Below are 19,495 nucleotides of genomic sequence, written 5' to 3'. Positions count from 1 at the left end.
TCCTCCAATCTCATTCAATACAGGCATCAGCTCATCCTATATGTTGTGTACGAAGGTGAGTAAATATGTCTGTCTCTCTGAGGACAATGTGAAGCGTTCAAATATGCTACCTAGCTGAATTGCCAAAGATGTAGTCTGTCATCACTATACAATGCGGCTCACTATTGCATGTGGGGACACAATAAACAATTGTATCGGGCCAGTTGGTATGAATCCATCTTGGTAGGAAGCGCAGTCACTATTACACAGAAGACACAACACAAGACCAAGATGTGGGGACCCATCACCGACTTTGCCAGGACCCGGAGGGAGACCATGCTTAGCATTACGTATTTGCCTCTTCCCGATCTCATGGCGCAAGCGTGGTTGCCAAGCAACAAATGCTGTGGCTTCTTCTCCAACGACTGTTGTTATGTATAGTAGTTCAGCGTGTTTTTTTTTGAAATTGTAAGAGATAATACATTCGCTCAAATTGTAAAGAAGATACATTCGCGCTCGTATAGTACCCTCAATCCTGTGTTGTGCGTCATTCGTAAACCAATGGTTAGTTCAACGCGAAGAAATTGCACTGACCGGTCATATAACACGTCAGATTTTACGTCACCAAAGGCAATGCTGTCACCTTTCGCGATCTTCTCTAAGAAACGGGACCTGTGCTACACAGCCTCGCAGGTCATTCACCTTGACAGACTCTAATGACTTGTTAATCTTTTCGAAGTTTTTTGATTTTGCTTTTATTCATATCGTATTCAAAAAAAATATTTTACTGCTTGATATTTATTGAAGCTCTGTCTGAAGCTTCGTGCTCAAACGTGAACTATAATTACGTAATAAACAAGCAAGAGGCACGTTTACTGGCTGTCAACGTGGCTGGCAATAGTTGCTAATCTTTACCGCAACACTAATTATGTGTCAAGCTTAACTCAAAGGGGAGGCAGCGATGCTCTCCCATTATCATTCCATTCGTTTTGGCTTTTCCGTAATGAGAAAGGGTTCTATGTCCTGAGCCACGCCTCTCAATAAGGGTGAACAGCGTCGTTCCAGCACTCCGTCAGGATTGCGACACCTAGCGCAAATAGAGAAATGCAGCGCCGCCGAGCTCCGAGGCGGGACATTAATTTTCATTGCGTGAAACTAGGGCGTCCCGCATTGTGTGGATACGCGGCAGGGATCTTTAGGATGGGCCGCGTTCTGTTTATTGTGCGTGCCGCTAATAGCGTACAGCAACACAGCACAGCAACACAGGAAAACAACCGGCGTTTAGCGATATAGATACCAGGACGGGTACAGGTGACGGCAATATTTTGTCTTCGTTTTTTTTTTCGTTAACGAACCACGGAAGCACTGCGATAAATTTTCAGCAATTAATCCAGAAAAAAAAAGTTGCTTCCGTGCAATGCGAGTCAGAAATAGATGGAACATGGGAAAGGTAGGGAGGTATACTTCTAGTTTGCTGCCCTGCGGATTGGGGCGAGAATAGAGCCGTAAAAGAGCGTGAGGAAGAGACACGTTTCACAACACACGCAGTGCATGGTTTCACAGGTGGTCACTCAGTGCCGTTGCCCGCAAATACGGCGAGAGGACCTGTGATCATATCTTCTTTCACTGTCGCCAAGTGAAAGAAGTTCGCCGGACTCTTTCCAGTGTGCCTCGAGACGACTCGACGATCGGCCCTTTACTGAAGGAAATCTCTTGAAGCCTGGTCCCACAACACATCAGCCCAGAAAGCAACTTGAATCTAGTAATCAGATTCACTCTTCACATCACAATACAACAAAGATATTGCTGCTTATGAAAGAAGCGCAACTAAGTGAGAGTGAATGCCTATGATATACTTTTGGCGAAGATGGGCAGCATGAAGCATGCAAGTCAAGAAGTGTTCACAATATATCACCGTGACCGTAAACCTCAGCACATGCCTCGTAGCTTCGGCAATGCTGCATAGTTTTATTTGCACGGGTCATTCATGAGAAAAGTGCACGTTAAAATACGACGTTAAAGCAATATCAAGGACCAATACAAAAATCTTGGGGAGTTTTCGCTATAGTTAAGAAATAATGAATTACAACGAAAGGCTACATGAAGGCGTGTACTGAGGGTGTTTAATATTTTGCAAGTCAATATTTTTGCTAGAGGACAAGTCCCAGGGCTGCTCTGAAGAGGATCGCATCAAGTCCCTACTATAATTCCCATGACTGGGCGGACGTGCGCCGGCCATCGAAAAGCACTGCGCAGCACAAAAAAGGGACGTGCAAATCCCGTAATAAATTTCTCGGTATCCGACCCTTAATTTGGCCCCGGATTAAATCCCCCCGCCCCACCTCCCTGAAAGTGCGGGGATAATGGGGTGCTGGAAGGAAAGAGGGTTGCTTCATCATGGCCGTAAAGTGCGATATTTAGTGGCGTCACTAGCGCCAGCTTTCTGTTGTTTTTGTTTATTTCTGTAATCAAAACAGCGTGTAGGCCGGAATCAGCACGTCTGATCGTAAATTGAAACGCGACCAGTCGAAAGCGTGCTTTTAGCCCATTAGAAAAATTTTGGTGAGCAGCATAAATTATGCACCCTCACTAAAGGTTATACCATTTTTTTTGTTAACTACATTTTTGTGCTATGCAAACGTTTACGTATCGTATAAAGATATCTGTGAAATTGATATTACTGCAACTCATGATAAAACGCTCTACATAATGATTTGTCCAACGAAATTTCTCAAGTTGGTCGAGAACACTAAACGATTGCATCATTCAAACTATCGTGTGCCGTGATACGATATTATGTTTCGAGCTTTATGTGTATGGTGATCGAGTAATGAGCATAGATAAGCATGATGGCCAAACGTATTTCCTGCCCCTTTTTGTTTTTGTGTTTGCTTGTTGTTGTTGTTTTTTCATTTCAATTAATCGCTCGAAACATATAAAAGTTCATCATGTGTACTAGCTCAGCGTGCAGCTTTAAGTATATTTCAGCCTTTATCTTGCACTGTTCGACTGCTGGATCCCGGGATTATTTTTCGATGTATTGTTTCTGCCTCGCTGGCTCTCCCTTCTTTGTTTCAAGTCAAACCATAGTCTCCAAGATTGCGTGCCGGCAAGTTTTAGCCGGCGCGCAATATATGAGGCCTTGACGGCACTACGTACCTTTTACGGGCACGAACGAGTGTCACCTCTTGTATTTCAATCCTTCCGGCCGAGCAGCCCTTTCGCGGTCAACCATCTGAGCGGGGCGTCAAGTTTAGGCCATTACCTTAGCCAATCCGACACGCCCTGCAGACACATCGCCTTCGTCGAACGCCTGTAACTTCAGTCAAAAAACGTAATGACCTCGAAACGTGCGAGTTCAAGCTTGTCTCAGAGCACCTGCAGGGATCAAAAACGACGCCTTGTCACCGGGGCTAAGGAGGCAGCGGAGGGCTCCCGAAATGATCCGGTGGGTGTGCTCAAAGGTATCCTAGACATAACATAGTGAGAGAGAGAAAAAAGAGAGAGAAATTGAGGAAAGGAAAAGATGCAACTACTGCTGCCCTAATTGGGAGCACGGCTCAGTGCCTGTTGGGGCGGGGTGAGGGTATTAAAGATGTGGAAGAGAAGTTACATTAGTGAAACGGCCTGACATAGTGATACCGTTTCGAACAATCAACGTTTTTTATTCCTCCTTTTTTCCTCGCGCGACATCCGAACCGGCTCAGCGCGAGCCACGTGCGCGTCGTTTAAACTGGGCCATGTGGTGCGTGACCGCTGTCCAGTTGCGCTGGCCGTTTGGCAACCTCCGTTCCGTCGATAGCTCAGTTGGTAGAGCGGTGGACTGTAGAGGTTTACGCCAAGCGGACATCCATAGGTCGCTGGTTCGAATCCGGCTCGACGGAGTATTTTTTTTACATTTTTGTTTTGGCCCGGCGCCTTGAAAGCGACATCATTTTGTCGCCAAAAGTGTAAGCGTCTAGATATTGAATGAAGAAAACGTACGATTGCAATGATATGCGATCAAATGCAGTTGTTTATGTATTGTTGGCGGCGACAGGGGGAGCCACAGTAGTAAGGAGTGCTCCTGCAGCGCTGGCCGACATCACAAGAAGAGCCATGCTTTTCGTGCCAGACGACACTCCCAAATTCTAGTACACCATACCGGAAGTCAATCGCGACTGGAAGTGACGGAATAAACAGGCGTGTTCCCAGCGAGGGGCATGAAGGCCAGTCCCCTCGTCATCCTCCCCTCTTCTCTTTCAAAAAAAAAAAAAAGTCTACTGCGGAATAAATCGTGCAGCCGCTTCTTTCAAGGGACATTCGATATGATCACATTGAATTCACTACGGTTATTCCTAAGCGCTACCAATCATGTTTGATATCAGCAGCAAATGCCGCGGTAAGAAAAACAAAGACAGTTTCACAAACGAATGGTTCGCGTGATAACAGGCTGACTGAAAAGACAAACGTTAACGAATGCCTTTCCTCTTGCACAAACTTCGGACGCAGATCGATGGGGAACAAAAAGAGCAATGCAGGCAAAGAAGGGCAATTGATTCCGAGCGCGCCGCTGATCACGCTATTTCCCCAACAGAGAAATGCACGGCTCTGGGTACAAGGGGAAAGTTCGTTTCACCAGGCGCTTTTCCATCATTTCCTTCCTGACGCTTTCGTTAACGGAAGGGAGGGCGTCGAAGCGTCTCTGGAGTTCGCCACCGTCTGAACTTTCATATCGATGAGAGTCCCGTCCTGCCCAACTGCTCGTCTGTAGAGGAGGTGTATCTATACGAAAGCATACCTATTCAAGTGCGCAGTTGGACTGGATTCCGTGCCGACCGGTTGTGCCCTCGCGATCTCCGACGACAGTGCAGCTCTGGCCGACTGGACTGGTCCTACGCCACCGGTCCCCGACGACGACGACAGCGTAGCTCGGGCCGACTGGATTAGCCCTACTCCCGTCTCATGTCGCCGACAAGAGCTCTCGCCAGTGGTGCCCCGTCCTCGGCGGACTCCTGCGACCGTGTTTCACCTTTCAAACTTCTCTTTACTTTCGTCGCTGTCGCTCCCTGTCCCTGCGTCTCTCTCTCTCTCTCTCTCTCTCTCTCTCTCTCTCTCTCTCTCTCTCTCTCTCTATATATATATATATATATATATATATATATATATATATATTATATATATATATATATATAATTGATATGTGGGGTTTAACGTCCCAAAACCACTACATGATTATGAGAGACGCCGTTGTGGAGGGCTCCGGAAATTTAGACCACCTGGGGTTCTTTAACGTGCGCCCAAATCTAAGCACACAGGCCTACAACATTTCCGCCTCCATCGGAAATATATATATATATATATATATATATATATATATATATATATATATATATATATATATATATATATATATATATATATATATATATATATATATATATATATATATATATATTAATCCTATTTTTTAATCCCCCTTACCCGCATTCCTTGTGAGCTACTGTTGAGGTGTCACACCAGATGCAGACAGTTACGGGGCTGACTTTTCTCTTTTCCCTTTTATAACCACACAAAAAAGACCTCCACATATCTAACTTCATTATCACCGAGTTCTCACTGTAACCAAATAATGTATGGCGTGTGTTTATTTTTCGTTAGTGATGCTCAGCTTTCAGTGGGAGTTTTGAAACGCCGGTCGCAGTATTTGTGACGTAATTGCGTGCAGCAGCATCTGTAGTCGCTTGGCGAACGTGAATGTTTCAAAGATGTCTGTACTACACCAACAGATCGCTTCCTGCTCTTTGGCCGTACTTAGCCCTTGCATCGCCGAACACTATATCCATCATCTGCAGCAGCCGATAACTAGCGTCAGCTTCCCTAGAAGTCTCGATATTCGCCGTCTTGCTAATCTTCATCGCTTAGCGTGAAGACGGAAACGCCAAGGCACAATGGCATACCACACAGGAGCTGTACAGTCACGCTATAGAGTTGCAACGCGGGATCTTGCAGAATATTCGTCGTACTTGTTCTCAAAACAAGTGTTAGAACTATTTTTTGGTTATCTAGTTCACGACACATTACATTCGCATCAGAGAAATAGAGCATGTCTCGTTGGAAAGCTTGGCGTGCCATGGTTGTACAGACACGATAAAGCTCGTTTCTGCCTGGCTCGCATGGTGCGCTCATTGTGTCGCCGTTCCGCTGACAGGTATTGTCCGGACGGCGCGCTTGCCGGCTGGAATTAACGTTCGCCGGCAAAGCGAAGAGGCAGAGGGAGAGGAGGAAACGAGCCAGCGAGACTATTTTTCTCCTGTCGCGTGCACACGCGGTATTTGTTTTGTTTTTTTTTTTTGTACAGTGCACCAAATGACCCTCCCGGGCAGTGCTGGCAACGTGAAGTTTTGTAAGTGTTTTCGCCCGCGGTAATGTCGCCTGCAAAGCAGCCCCATTTTTAGAGAGGCGTCTCTAAGTAATTATGGTAATTACTACCTAGATTTTTTTTCTTGATGTTTCAACTTTTTCCTAGATGTTGCGGTCCTTCTTACTGCTATGGACCGTCGATCGCGTCTTTGCCGAATTCTAGTGACATAATGAGTGCGCGAATGCCACTCAGATAGATGCCAGTGGCGTCATTAGTGGCTTAACTGCTGTTTTTCGTCAGCTCTTGCGTTGATTTGAGCCGACGGCTGGTAACGGTAAACTTAAAACATTTTTTTAGTTCTATGTAACCATGCATATTACGTATAAAAGTATTACTTCGCCTTCGACATCACGTTTGTTGCCTTTCAACTAGTCCCACTGCAGATGACTCGCTGATGAGCAGTTTGGCATTGCTTTGAAATTAGGGCGACAAATCGATCGGATTGTTGTCCTCCTTCGGATAAACTGGTGAATGGAGGAATGGATCTCACGAAACCTCGATAATTCATGTCGTGATTGTCGTTCAAGGCGTTCTGCCATCAAATATCGAGACTATAGCAAGCCTCTTGTGGGTTTCCTCTGTATGCAAGGTCATTCCACACGAATGCTCGGACACAGAAAACGTTTAGAATACATTTTGATTCACTTGAAAAGTGTACCTGAACGCACACTCTCTCGATCGAGGCCCATTGTGAGCACTTCAAACATGGACGTAGCTCTATAGGAAGGGCACCGAAAGTTGTACCGACGTCACAGCAGATTTGTAGTGAGGGGAGTGGACTCCGGACCTGCGGACCCACGTACGTGCCGGCGAAATATCGCAGCTGCTTCTGCTGCTAGCGGCGCAGCTGTTTTGCGGCTGCTTGTGTGGCACGTTTGCGCGAGAGCAGACGGTACTCAGCACGAGGAGCACCAAACCTTTGTGTGGTCACGTGACTACGCCACCCACACTGCTACGTCACTGCCCAACACCGGTGCGCAGAAACCGAAACCGAAAACTGTCCACATAAGTAAGGCGATAATAAATCCACACTACTGAAACGGTGCCGCAAGATAAGACGAAATCACGAGAAAGGAACACGATACACAAACGCTGACTCACACAGATAACAGCCCGCACAAAAATGTAAGACAACCGGTGTGAGCAATCAATAAAAAACACAAAAAACAATATCTCTATACCCGTTCAAGTGCGAGATTTCTGTGTCTTGCAAAGTTACTGACGGGTAGTTGATGCGTAACTCATTTCGTTTTTGTATGTGCCAAGCCTCGATAAAATGTCGATAAAATTTCAGCTGAGAGTCGGCGCTTGTATCTCGTGTTCCTTTCTCGTGCTTTTTGCCCCCGTATTCTAGAACGCCTCTTCACTCAACGCTCCTCCTTCACTTGAGAAATCCGATGGAAGCGCCATCTTTAGGCAGGGCAAGTCACTGCATATCAGTGATTAATTTGCTGCTATTTTTGAGTAGCGCAGCGTCATTTTCAGCCGAGTAGCGGCGCAGTGCGCAACTCTGTCAAGTGAAGGGTGAAAGACGAGTCGAGGAGCGTTTGTGAATGCGGGGTTAGCCTTACCTTGTGGCACAGTTTAAGTAGTATGAATTCGTACCAACTTGCCCAGTTGTCAGTCCTTCTAGAATTTATTTACCGGGAATAAATGAATCGTGGTGCATGTACGTACTGGGGCTTCGTAGAGCTATAAAAAACGCTTGCAGCAAAGAACGCGCAAACCACCGAATATGGCGGCACAGCAATTCTAAGTGGCTAAGCGCGCCGCTGTTTATAGCCCGCGAAAGAAATGCCGAAGGCTCTCTCAAACACCCAAAATGCCCAGATAAAAGACATCGCCAGCACTCGCATAATTCCGCCTCAGTTTTTCTTCCTTTTGGTAAGCTGCAGGGTAGCAAACCACGGGATTTTATTACCAGGAAACATCTTTGTTCCGAGCTCGTTTGTATCATGTGCACGCCTTTTGTTCGAACACCAAGTACGAATTCTCACGACAAATTTAAGGCAGATGCGGTGGGTTTTGCTATAGGGGAGGTTCACACCGATGTCGTCCGCGTGCAAAGATGATCCAAGCCTAACTATACTTTAAAAAAAAAAAAAGTTGCAACAAGATTGCGCTCTGCTCTGGGAGTCCAATGAATTCGTACACCTAGAAATGCAGACAAAGCAGTGTGCGGCATACGGCTATGGTAACGTACTGCAGACGATGAAAAACACAGAAAACAAAGAAGCAAGAAAGCTGTGCAAACCGAGTGTCAGTTCGACACAGAACACACAAAGAATGCCAGGAATCCACTGCGGATAGGTAAAGGACCTCCCCAGACGAAGAAAAATCAGCCAGACACTAAACTCTCATATCGACAACGAGAAAACCAAAACAAAGCAAAAATGGCTATTCTGGAGAACGAAAAAACAAGAAAAAAAAGGAATGTTCTCGAGTATCAAAGGAAAGCGCGATCTCGTGGTTCCCCCCGTGCTTAGTGCAATCGAAGCAACACAAGAGAGAAATGGCCGAGGAAAATAATTAACGAAGAAAAATGCCATCTGCAATCAGGGAGATTCTTTTGTGGGAGACAGAGGTCTTCATTATCTGGCCCTGGGTTGTATGGTTGCTACATACAAGTGCGCATAGAGGGGCTACTACAAAGGAGAGCCTGCCGGGACGGTACGCGCGGAAACAGTGGACAGTCGTCGGCACTCGCGTTAGCCTCTCATGTCGGCCTCGATCACTTGGTATCTTCTTTCACTTATCGCCGTCTCAGTTTTTCGCATTTGTGTGATATTTCCCTTCCTATTGGCTGCCCAGCGTGACACGATCCGTGTTTAGCGACAAGAATAAAAGAGAGAGATATAGAGAGAAACCTGAGCAGGCAACTCATATTTCTCGTTTTGTTTCGTTCCGTTTGCGATTCGGGTGATTGGAAACAGCTTCTCTAGCACGAGCCCCGTGGTTGCCGGAGGACCAATTGGAGAAGCGAATGCTCGAGACAACGCTTCAGTAAAGTGGACCGGCCGTTGATTACGCTGGTCGCAGGAGCAGCTGGTTCCGTGAAAAGGAACGAACTATCAACCGCTTGAGTGCTTATGCATGCAGCTATATTTATGTCGGGTTATTGCGTTACTTCTTCGTATTGCGTGCGTCCCGGGTAAAATTAATTTGCCGCATTCAGTAAGTACGCATTCGCTTCAAGCTTCGCATCGATTAGGTCAACGCCGCTCACAGATCTTCGAGAGTCGTATTTTTTTTAAGTGAGTCGATTAGAAAGAGCACTTCGTTAACCTGCTGCTACTTTGGCGCAGTTTCTGAGGATAAGCGCAATTATCAGAGAGGGGCACCGGGATTCCACACGCCATGTTGTTTGCACAAGTACGTTATGCTTCAGTTGCACTGAGCCTAAGGATACCACGACTGCCAGCGGCTGCCCCGTGCGTAACCCGCCTTTACAATGAAGCGGCATATAAAGGAAACCAATATTTGTCTGACCTATATACATATGCGTACGAACCCCCAGAGCGCGTGAGCCGCTATACATTGGCTGAGCCCCGCTGCACCTCATTCGCCCACTAAAAATGCAGACGTTCATGGACAAAAGACGTTATGCGCCAGACAAAGTGAACGAAATTCTCTGCTTCGCTAAAAAAAGAAGGGAAAGCACGGATGGCAAGTGCACGTTGGGATTTGTGGAGAGACGTCACCTGTAATTCAGAAAAGCGTTAAGGAATTTCTGCAGAATCAATTCATTGATAAACACCGGGCTCGAACTTTTCAGCATCCCCGTTTAACAGTCTTCGTGGAGTGCTCGAGCACTGGTTTTTGTGTCGTCTTTTTTTTTTACGCTGAATATCATTGTCATCATACACTAACTAGTTCCCCAAGGATTAGGTCACAACGATACAAGCTCAGCCTATGTGCGTCAAATTCTTGCCAACTTGGAAGGTGATACAACGCCATCAGGGCTGCAGGTCTTGCCAGTGTTGAGCAAGCTTGTTGCGCTGCTAAGGAAGCGGTACTTGGCAAATGGAGCTTTAGCGTGAGGACCCAGAACTTGGGACTCTGCAGGGAGCTTGGCGCATCTCACAGTCAACCACTCTCCATTTGAGTTTTAATGAGTGACCTTCCCAGTTTTTTATCCTGATCTGCAAACTTGTTCTTTAGTGTCCTGAAGAAGTATCGCGAAGGGCATAATTCCTGCTACCGTTAATAGGCAGGCGAAATATATATGAATGAACGTTAGTGTGTAAGTGATCCCTGTAAAGGTGGCCCTCTATAAGTCAGCAAGGAAGTTCACATTGTGAAGAAAAATCTGTCTCATGAAGCGTACAAGAACCTATCTGTACCATACTGTGGTCGATGCATTCTGTACCTTTTTAACGGCACATGGTAACGGTAGAATCAATCATAATATGTATTAAATAAAATACCAGTCTCTCCTACGGAAGCATCTCGTGATGCGAATGCAAAACGCGGTTAGCAATACCGGATTCACGGTCATTTATTGCCCCTGTAAGGAATTGCTCTGGCCTGAACATATTTGAGTGTTGAGTATGCTGCGGCATTCTTCTTGCCTCTTACTTGTTGAAGACGTTCGCTCTATATTCGCAGCGACAGTGCTTTTAATTATGCCTTCCATACTCCTGTTTTTCTTGGCCCTCTTGATTTATCTTCCATGCCACAAAAAACAGAAATAAAAAGTAATAAATGATGAAAAGAAGGCTACGCAACGAGTTCCTGCCTAATTTGCCTGGGAATTCAAGCGTTTTTTTTTTTTCTCAAGGGTCGTTTGGCTCTTCACCCGTGGATCTGCGGCCGACCAAGTGGATAATTGGGGAGATCTCGATTTTCCTCCGTTGAATCATTCTTCTTGGCTGTCCGCTGCTGCTACGAGCAGTCTTTCTTTCTCACTCCTTAGATAAAGCAATGCCCCCTCCCCCTCTCTCTAAAGAAAGGAAGGGGGAGGAAGGTGTGGTATTACTGGATTTTTGCAATTTTTATTATCCGGGTGTTCCATCTTGGAAACTATCTGGAACTGCCTTAAATCTAACAGGTGCGACGTAACCACGAGAAAGGCCCCATTGTTTCGCCCGTATTTGTTTTGTGTATGTCATTAGTTCCGGAGAGTAACTTAACAAACTTTTCTCATATAATTTATTCACGAAATGACTTGCTTTCTTTTAATTGTTTCTTTATCAATATGCGTTGTTGTGCTCTTTATGATCGCCAGATCGAGCAAGCCACCACAATTTCCAGTAACACGAGCAGCCAGTGACTCTCTTGTTTGTTTGTTTTTTTTTTGTGCACTTCTGGTCCATCACTCACTCCCGGTCATCTGAAAGTTCAGAGAAGGTTTTATAAAGTAATAGAAATTGATGATTTTGCTTTTAGGTAAATATTAAATTGTATACATATGATATCGAAGAATTACGTCACGTACAGCAAGAGCCATTTCACTGCCAGAATAATCGATAAAAATATATTGAAAATGTTCTTAAAAAAGAGGGAAGTGGATAATCTTTATGAATTCCAAACGGAAGTGGGTTTTTTATAATCGATAAAAATATATTGAAAATGTTCTTAAAAAAGAGGGAAGTGGATAATCTTTATGAATTCCAAACGGAAGTGGGTATTGCGAAACCAATTTCGAGCACCGAAGATCAGCGTGGTGCCCGATGGAGCAGACCTCAACGATGCTATATTTTCTGCATGGCCTTTGAGATACGCTATGACAGAGCCCAACGCACACAGTTAACACAATAGATTGACCAAGGAACAAGAATATTCTTTAATACGAAAGTATTTACAACTGCTTAAATGTGGTCAGACGCATTGCATTATGTAGCTGTGGTATTCTTGCTTCAACAGAGCGAGGTCACGGGTTGGATTCCCATATCTCACGACCACGTATTTGACGTCAGTGGAGTTCCAGGACGGCTGAGAAGAAGAGGGATAGTTACAACGATGCGGATGGCCGCATCATTGTTTCTTTGGACTTTCGATAAATGGCTATTTTCGAAGAGTGTTGTGGAATAGTTTTTTTTTTCTTCTTTCGAAATCGCTGCGTGATCGTATGGATGTGCTGCAGCCTCATTGTGTGCACATTTCAAGAGATATATGCGTTTTGGTGGTGGGCGAAAAGTTCTTAGTTGAAAGTGTGTGGCTCTGCCCTCTCTTCTCTTGTTGTTGTTGTTGTTTTTTTCGCTGCTCCAGAAATCTTTCGTTAAAGATTAGTGCAGCTTGAGTGTGCGCTGAACGAGGTATGGTTAACTATAGTTGTTGTTTAGGGCTTAACGACAACGTAACTCAAGACACAGATGACCCCACGTTGGCTGCGTCTGTCCCTATAAAAGCCATATGAACACAGAAGAATTTCATCAATTAACAAAGTTAACCAATATAAGCGATGCTTTTGTGAAGATCTGTAAGTATACAGCCAATCCTACCTTTTATTTTATCTACTCTAGCTAACATAGCTCTAATTTAGCTTGCATCAAAAAACAATAACCAACATAAACTTTAGACAAAACCAGTCAACAATATTATCATCATCATCATCATCATCATCATCATCATCATCATCAACATCATCATCAACATCATCATCAACATCATCATCATCATCATCATCATCATCATCATCATCATCATCATCATCATCATAGGCCTGACTACGTCCACTGCAGGACAAAGGCCTCTCCCATTTTCCGCCAGTTAACCCGGTCCTGTGCCTGCTGCTGCCAATTTATACCCGCAAACTTCTTAATCTCATCTGCCCACCTAACCTTCTGTCTCCCCCTAACCCGCTTGCCTTCTCTGGGAATCCAGTTAGTTACCCTTAACGACCAGCGGTTATCCTGTCTACGCGCTACATGCCCGGCCCATGTCCATTTCTTCTTCTTGGTTTCAGCTATGATATCCTTAACCCCCGTTTTTTCCCTAATCCACTCTGTTCCCTTCTTGTCTCTTAAGGTTACACCTACCATTTTTCTTTCCATTTCTCGCTGCGTCGTCCTCAATTTAATCTGAACCATTTTTGTAAGTCTCCAGGTTTCTGCTCCGTAGCTAAGTACCGGCAAGATACAGCTGTTATATACCTTCCTCTTGAGGAATAGTGGCAATCTACCTGTCATAATTTGAGAGTGCTTGCCAAAGGTGCTCCACCCCATTCTTATTCTTCTAGTTACTTTAATCTCGTGGTTCGGCTCCATGGTTATTACCTGCCCTAAGTAGACATAGTCTTTTACAACTTGAAGTGGACTATTACCTATCTCAAAGCGCTGCTCTTTTCCGAGGTTGTTGTACATTACTTTCGTTTTCTGCAGATTCATTTTAAGACCCACCTTTCTGCTCTCCTTGTCTAACTCCGTAATCATGAGTTGCAGTTCGTCCCCTGAGTTACTGAGCAATGCAATGTCATCGGCGAAACGCAGGTTACTAAGGTACTCTCCATTGACTCTTATCCCTAACTGTTCCCATTCTAGGCTTCTGAAAACCTCCTGTAAGCACGCGGTGGGGAGATTGTGTCCCCCTGCCTTACAACCTTCTTGATGGGTATTCTGTTGCTTTCTTTATGAAGCACTATGGTAGCAGTTGATCCCCTGTAGATTTATTCCAGAATGCTTGTATATACTTCATCGACGCCCTGATTCCGCAGTGTCTGCATGACGGCTGATATTTTTACTAGTCAACAATAACCATTAGTTAAATTGGAATTGGCGTTGTCAACCGAAAATTGGCAGTTTCCAGCGCAACGTAGAAGTACATAGTTTATTGTGCTTACAAATATTTCGAAAACAGAGCTCAAACGAACATTTTAGTGCAAAATAGGACCTTGAAGTCTCCGGCTATTAACCCCTGCAACCGCTGGCGACCGCCATTTCGCCATAGCATGTATGACGTCACTTCGTGAATGGAGTGGAGCCATCGCCTTCTATCACAAGTTCAGCCAGTGCAAGTCGCTAAGTTTCAAAGTGTAGCTTAGCATATATGAGACATATATAAGACAGCTCCACTGCATGGCAGCTGACCGCGGAACAAAATCGTTCTCCGAAATGCAGACACTCGTACAACAAGCAGCTTGTTACCTCATGGTTCGCGAGTGCACCAGTGTGGTCCCACTCGTCCTCCGCTTGCATCTTTGTAAATAACGATTAGTTATAAATTAAGAGCTCGAGAAAATGCGCTAAAATTTCGCCACCATCTTTGTGAAGGCACAAGGATTACTCCACAAAACACAGATTACGATTGTAAATGTAGTGTCATGGCCTTTTTAGGTGACGCTAGCCAAATTTAGGTACAATCTAGCTAATGTCAAGCTTATATAGCAAATATTGCCCCATTCACAGGTAGAAGCCAATATTAACCATTATTTGGGCAGCACTTAAAAACTTTCTTTCTAATTTTGTCCAATATTAAGCAACAATTGTCGACACTCCTACCAGTTTATGTAAACTTAGTTAATAATAACCGTAACTTAGGCAACAATAAACAGCAGAAGTTAACTTTAGCGGACTTTGAAAGACACAAGCCATGATTCTTGCAGCAACAATCAATCGGTCACAGTTGATGCCAGCCATCATCTATCCAAGCAACATTATTGAGCCTGTAATCAAAACCAATCACAAGGTGTCAGTATAGGCAGTACAAGAAGGCCTTAAAAAGAATATTTTACCGAGGTTTGTAATTAGCTGGCGCGATACGGTAACAGTTCGTGTTGATCATAGTATGACTCCGCCTTTAGAAAACGTAAAGACCTAGAAAAAAGTGCTCTGTGTAAAGCAACACAAGGCAAATAAACTATTCTGTTGAAACTATGAGATATCACTTAGAAGAATAAATTCAAGCGCACTGTCTTAGTGCTGCTGGCCTTCATGCACAGAACATTGTTGGTGTTTACAAATTAGTCATTCAAGCATAATACGAAGTTCGGAGCGCTGAAGCACATCGCAAGCTGAATGTGATAACTTCTTTCATAAATAGACATACACAGCGTAGGCAAGATGGTTCCTTGTTCCGTGCAGCTGTCTTGCGTATATTTTTCTTAGATTTAGTTCACGAGCTTCATGCGCAAGATGATGGATGTGCCACGGGGGTCACCGCCGATGGAGCGTTCTCAGCTATAGAACAGGCAGTCAGGCCAGGTACATGTATTTAATTACCAATCATTCAAGCCGCAGCGCTACACTCTATTTGAAGGCGAGCACCTTCCTATAGCCATCTCTTCAAGCCACGCTAAACGCGTTTGGGTTTTGGGAAACCGCGTAGCTTGTCAAGCTGCGGAAACGGGCTTGATTGCTGCTTGCCTGCGCCCTGGGAGCGAGACAGGAACAAAGTAATTTGTTGTTCGAACTCCAAGCCGACCCTCTGAAGCGTGCAGATGTGTACGTACATGAGGAGAAAAAGTTATACGCAGCGCGAAATACCACACTGCAGAAATAGCGAAAGACGCGTGATAAAGAAAATTGCGAAGAAGCTTGCTGTACTGAAACATTGTTTGCGATGCATGTACCCTATACGCAGTATAAGTTTATGTATGCTGTAATAGATTAGTGCACTGCAAGGTGTGGAATTTTCAAGTTTATTTATTTATTTTGACGCTTAATTGATGCTCATCTTAACTAAAGCTAAAGTTGCCTCAAATAACATGTATGACGCTTGTATGAAAACAAAGAACCCCAGGTGGTCGAAATTTCTGGAGCCCTCCACTACGGCGTCTCTTTATCATATGGTGGTTTTGGGACGGTAAACCCCACCTATCAATCAATTAACTGAAAACAAAAAGAAAATAAAAAAAGAACAATCACAGTTGTAATCAATTCTTAGCTAATACGCCTGAGTGTGCATGAGCCATATTTTAGGCATCATCGTCATCATCACTGCGCAGATTCTAAGCAAGGAACGTGATACCGGCAAATTGAAATGTTGTATGACGTAAGGGTAGCAGTTAACGCTTTTGTATCTATTCTGCGATAACATCTCAGTGACATCACAATGACGTCACTCGAGTAGTCGCTGATGGTCTTTTCTGTATTTTAGGAGGCATCTAAAGCATTAGCCTTAAAAGTTGTTTTCAAGAATGCAACAATTATAGCTGCTCAAGATACTCGATGATGCTTGAGACTCGTGTATTGGAAAAAAAGGTGCATGTTAGAGAGCCCCACGTGGTGGGAACTTCTGGAAGCCCTCCTACACTATGGATTCTCACATATATCCTGGTCTTGGGACAATAAACTTTCAAGCTTTATTATTGTTAACCGCTTTATTCGCAAATTTCACTACAAAACATTTAGGGAACAAATGACCATCCGTGGAAGTATTGCCCTTTATGTCTCAGTTCCTCGTTCGGTAATCCAATAATCGCAATTTGACGAGTTTCAGCTGAGACGTAGTAGGCAAACTTCATCTGGCAAGTGTCCTGTATTGATTTCCGGGAGATCGTTCTACAGGGCGTCGTGTTTAAATGAACAAAAAATAAATAATGTCATCAATACTTTCGTGGCCGCTATTAAAAAGCCATTACCCGGTGGAAAGACATCCTTATGATCCGTTCCTTTATTTATTTATTTCTTTGTTTGTCCCCCTGGGACATGGGATGCGGTAATGGCAAACCGATTGAGCTCTACAGCACATTGGGGGGGGGGGGGGGGGGGTGAGTGATTACATACTGACGGTTTCCAGCAACATGCTCATAACACTCGCGTTATGTGTCACTAGCGCACGTCGTGTTGCAGTTGATAAAAAAGTGGTATTTCCCTGTTCTTATCAGTACATTTCTATGGTGTTGACTCGTAATCGCAGAATGCGTAATCGCTGTAATAGTTGCGCATACACAATATAAGTAACGTAAAAATCAATGAGCGTGTGTGATTCCTTTCGTTCGTTGACTCCGTATTATCAACGTATATGACTCTCTTTAAAGAGACCTGTTTGCTCTATTTCGGGTTCCGCATCTCTTTCACCAGAGTACTCTCCAAAGAGAAACACACACGTGACCAGAAACGCACTAGTAAAAAAAAAAAACTTCGCAGTAGCTGTGCTGAGGCTAAAGAAAGAGGAAAACTGAGTTGTCTTCCTTTTCTTGTGTTTTTTATTTTATTTCTTTTCTTTCTCTCGCTTTGTCTCTCTATCTTGTATGTGTGTTGTTGCTTTTTCTTGATCATGTTGCCTTCAATTTTTTTCTTTCTGTCTTTCTCTCTCTTTCAATTTCTTTCTCGCTCGTTGTTTCTATCTATTTATTTATTTGTTTATTTTTATGTATAGGTCTCTATCTTTTTGTCTTCCCCCCTTTACTTGCCTCCATTTTTCCCCTTTTCTCTCTACCTACTTCACTGGTTTCACAAGCTCGACTTTGCCGAACAGAGTTAACGTTTAACGCTCGCACCTCCAGTCTCTATTCGGTAGTCGGGCTTGCCCATTTCCTGTGGCTTCACATGCAGTTTTCCAATAGTCACCAAAGCCTTGACGGTCGGCTGAGACAGCTCTGCTGTCTTTTTCTCGACAGTGCACGGTAGCACACACTGACTTAGGCGATGTAATTAGACTGTAATAGCTGCTTTGGATGTGTCAACAATATTACTTCACTTTCTCTGGCTATCTCTGAAAGTCATATTGTATTAAATAACCGTGTTGGTGGTTAGTTCCGTTTGATGTTTGCTCTTGATATTAAGGCTATGACTCCGGTCTGAGTGAAGAGGCACTGGCATATCCCCAGCTTGACAAGTTTTTCAAGAGTGCACCCGAGCCACATTGCGCATCCGTGTTCAGAAGTCGGACACATCGACGTGCTGAGTCTTCCACACCGTCAAAATTAGTGACTTATATGCTAGAGCGGGAATCGAAAAGTAGCGTCGCGATATGCTTTCTTTCTTTCTCTCTTTCTTTCTTTCTTTCTTTCTTTCTTTCTTTTATGCACGCTGTTTTAATTTTCAGAGTCTCCTCAGGGTAAGAGGAAAGCTTTGTCTACTTTGAAAACGTAATTTACAAGCACGAGATATTATTTTTCTTGTTAATGTTTCCCAAAAGGGTGGCGTGTAATGAAGAAATCACTTATGTGTAATAATGTGTAAGAAAAAAAAAGCGAAGCAAACACAAATATAGGTAATTCAATATGCCATGATCACAATGTAATTAAAGGCTACAAAGAATCATTCCAGTCTGTTACGGTGCGTGGCGAAAAAGAAAATCTGAATCAATCTGTTTTCGTAAAGTAAGGTGACAAAGAATTAAGATGATGGAGGTGAGCACGTTGTAAGATACGAACGATTTCCTCTTGATCTTGAGGACGAAAGATGGGGTGAGGTGTTAATTGTGCTGGTTTCCAATTCCAAAGATGTGTCGCTTACTGATGTTTTAGATGCGAAACGTCTAATGGTCGAGCTCAATTTGGTGTGCAGCGTGACCACCCTTGCTGCGCATGAGCGTTCCATACCCCCTTTTTCCTCTCCTACGATCGCTCTCTCTCTCTCTCTCTCTCTCTCTCTCTCTCTCTCTATCTCTCTCTCTCCTTGAAACACTGATGAAGGCAGCGTTGATTGACGTACGGGGTTTAACGTCCCTATACCACCATACCGGAAATTTCGACCATCTGGGGTTGGTTAACGTGGACCTAAATCTGAGCACATGGGCATACAGCATTTTCGCCTCTATCGAAAATGCAGCCGCTGCAGCCGAGAAATGCAGGCAGCCGCTGTTAGCCTACGCTCGCTTCCCCTTATTCCTCTTCTACGCTTCCCTCTACGTGGCGTTTACACCACTTGTTTACGCACCCACTCAACCCACTGCGTATGCGTTCCCCCTCCCCCTACTCTCGCGCGCCATAGATTTTCGCTGATATACACTAGAGGGAACTCAGGCTGGCGCTAGTGTCTATGGGAGCTGCAACGCACGGCGCTTCAGCGAACATGGGAATGATGGGCAGTACACACATTTGTCTATTCTTCGTACTTCTGGCCGGCTTTTGGCTCCGTGTGCGTTCGTGTGGCTTGAAGCTGTTTTCTCACGAAACAAAAGTCAGCAAATGTTCAGCGGTTGCGCTTCACCACCTCATTCTTTTAGACTTGCCTTTCCAAAAAACTAGGTCACGAAGTTCAAAATGGTGGGTTCTATCCATTGAAA

At 44.4% G+C, this 19,495-nt stretch overlaps 1 non-coding gene across 1 annotated transcript; it reads left to right on the top strand.

The window, feature by feature from the left end:
* Window positions 1-3,771: 3,771 nt before the first annotated feature.
* On the top strand, window positions 3,772-3,863 carry TRNAY-GUA (transfer RNA tyrosine (anticodon GUA)). Its single transcript is given in 2 exon segments — window positions 3,772-3,808; window positions 3,828-3,863. It is a non-coding gene; the product is annotated as a tRNA-Tyr (tRNA).
* Window positions 3,864-19,495: the final 15,632 nt, after the last annotated feature.

Source organism: Rhipicephalus microplus, chromosome 10 (assembly GCF_043290135.1).
Source record: "Rhipicephalus microplus isolate Deutch F79 chromosome 10, USDA_Rmic, whole genome shotgun sequence".
Lineage (NCBI taxonomy): Eukaryota > Metazoa > Arthropoda > Arachnida > Ixodida > Ixodidae > Rhipicephalus > Rhipicephalus microplus.
Note: the sequence above shows the minus strand (reverse complement) of the source record. Positions and strands in the feature narration are given on the sequence as shown.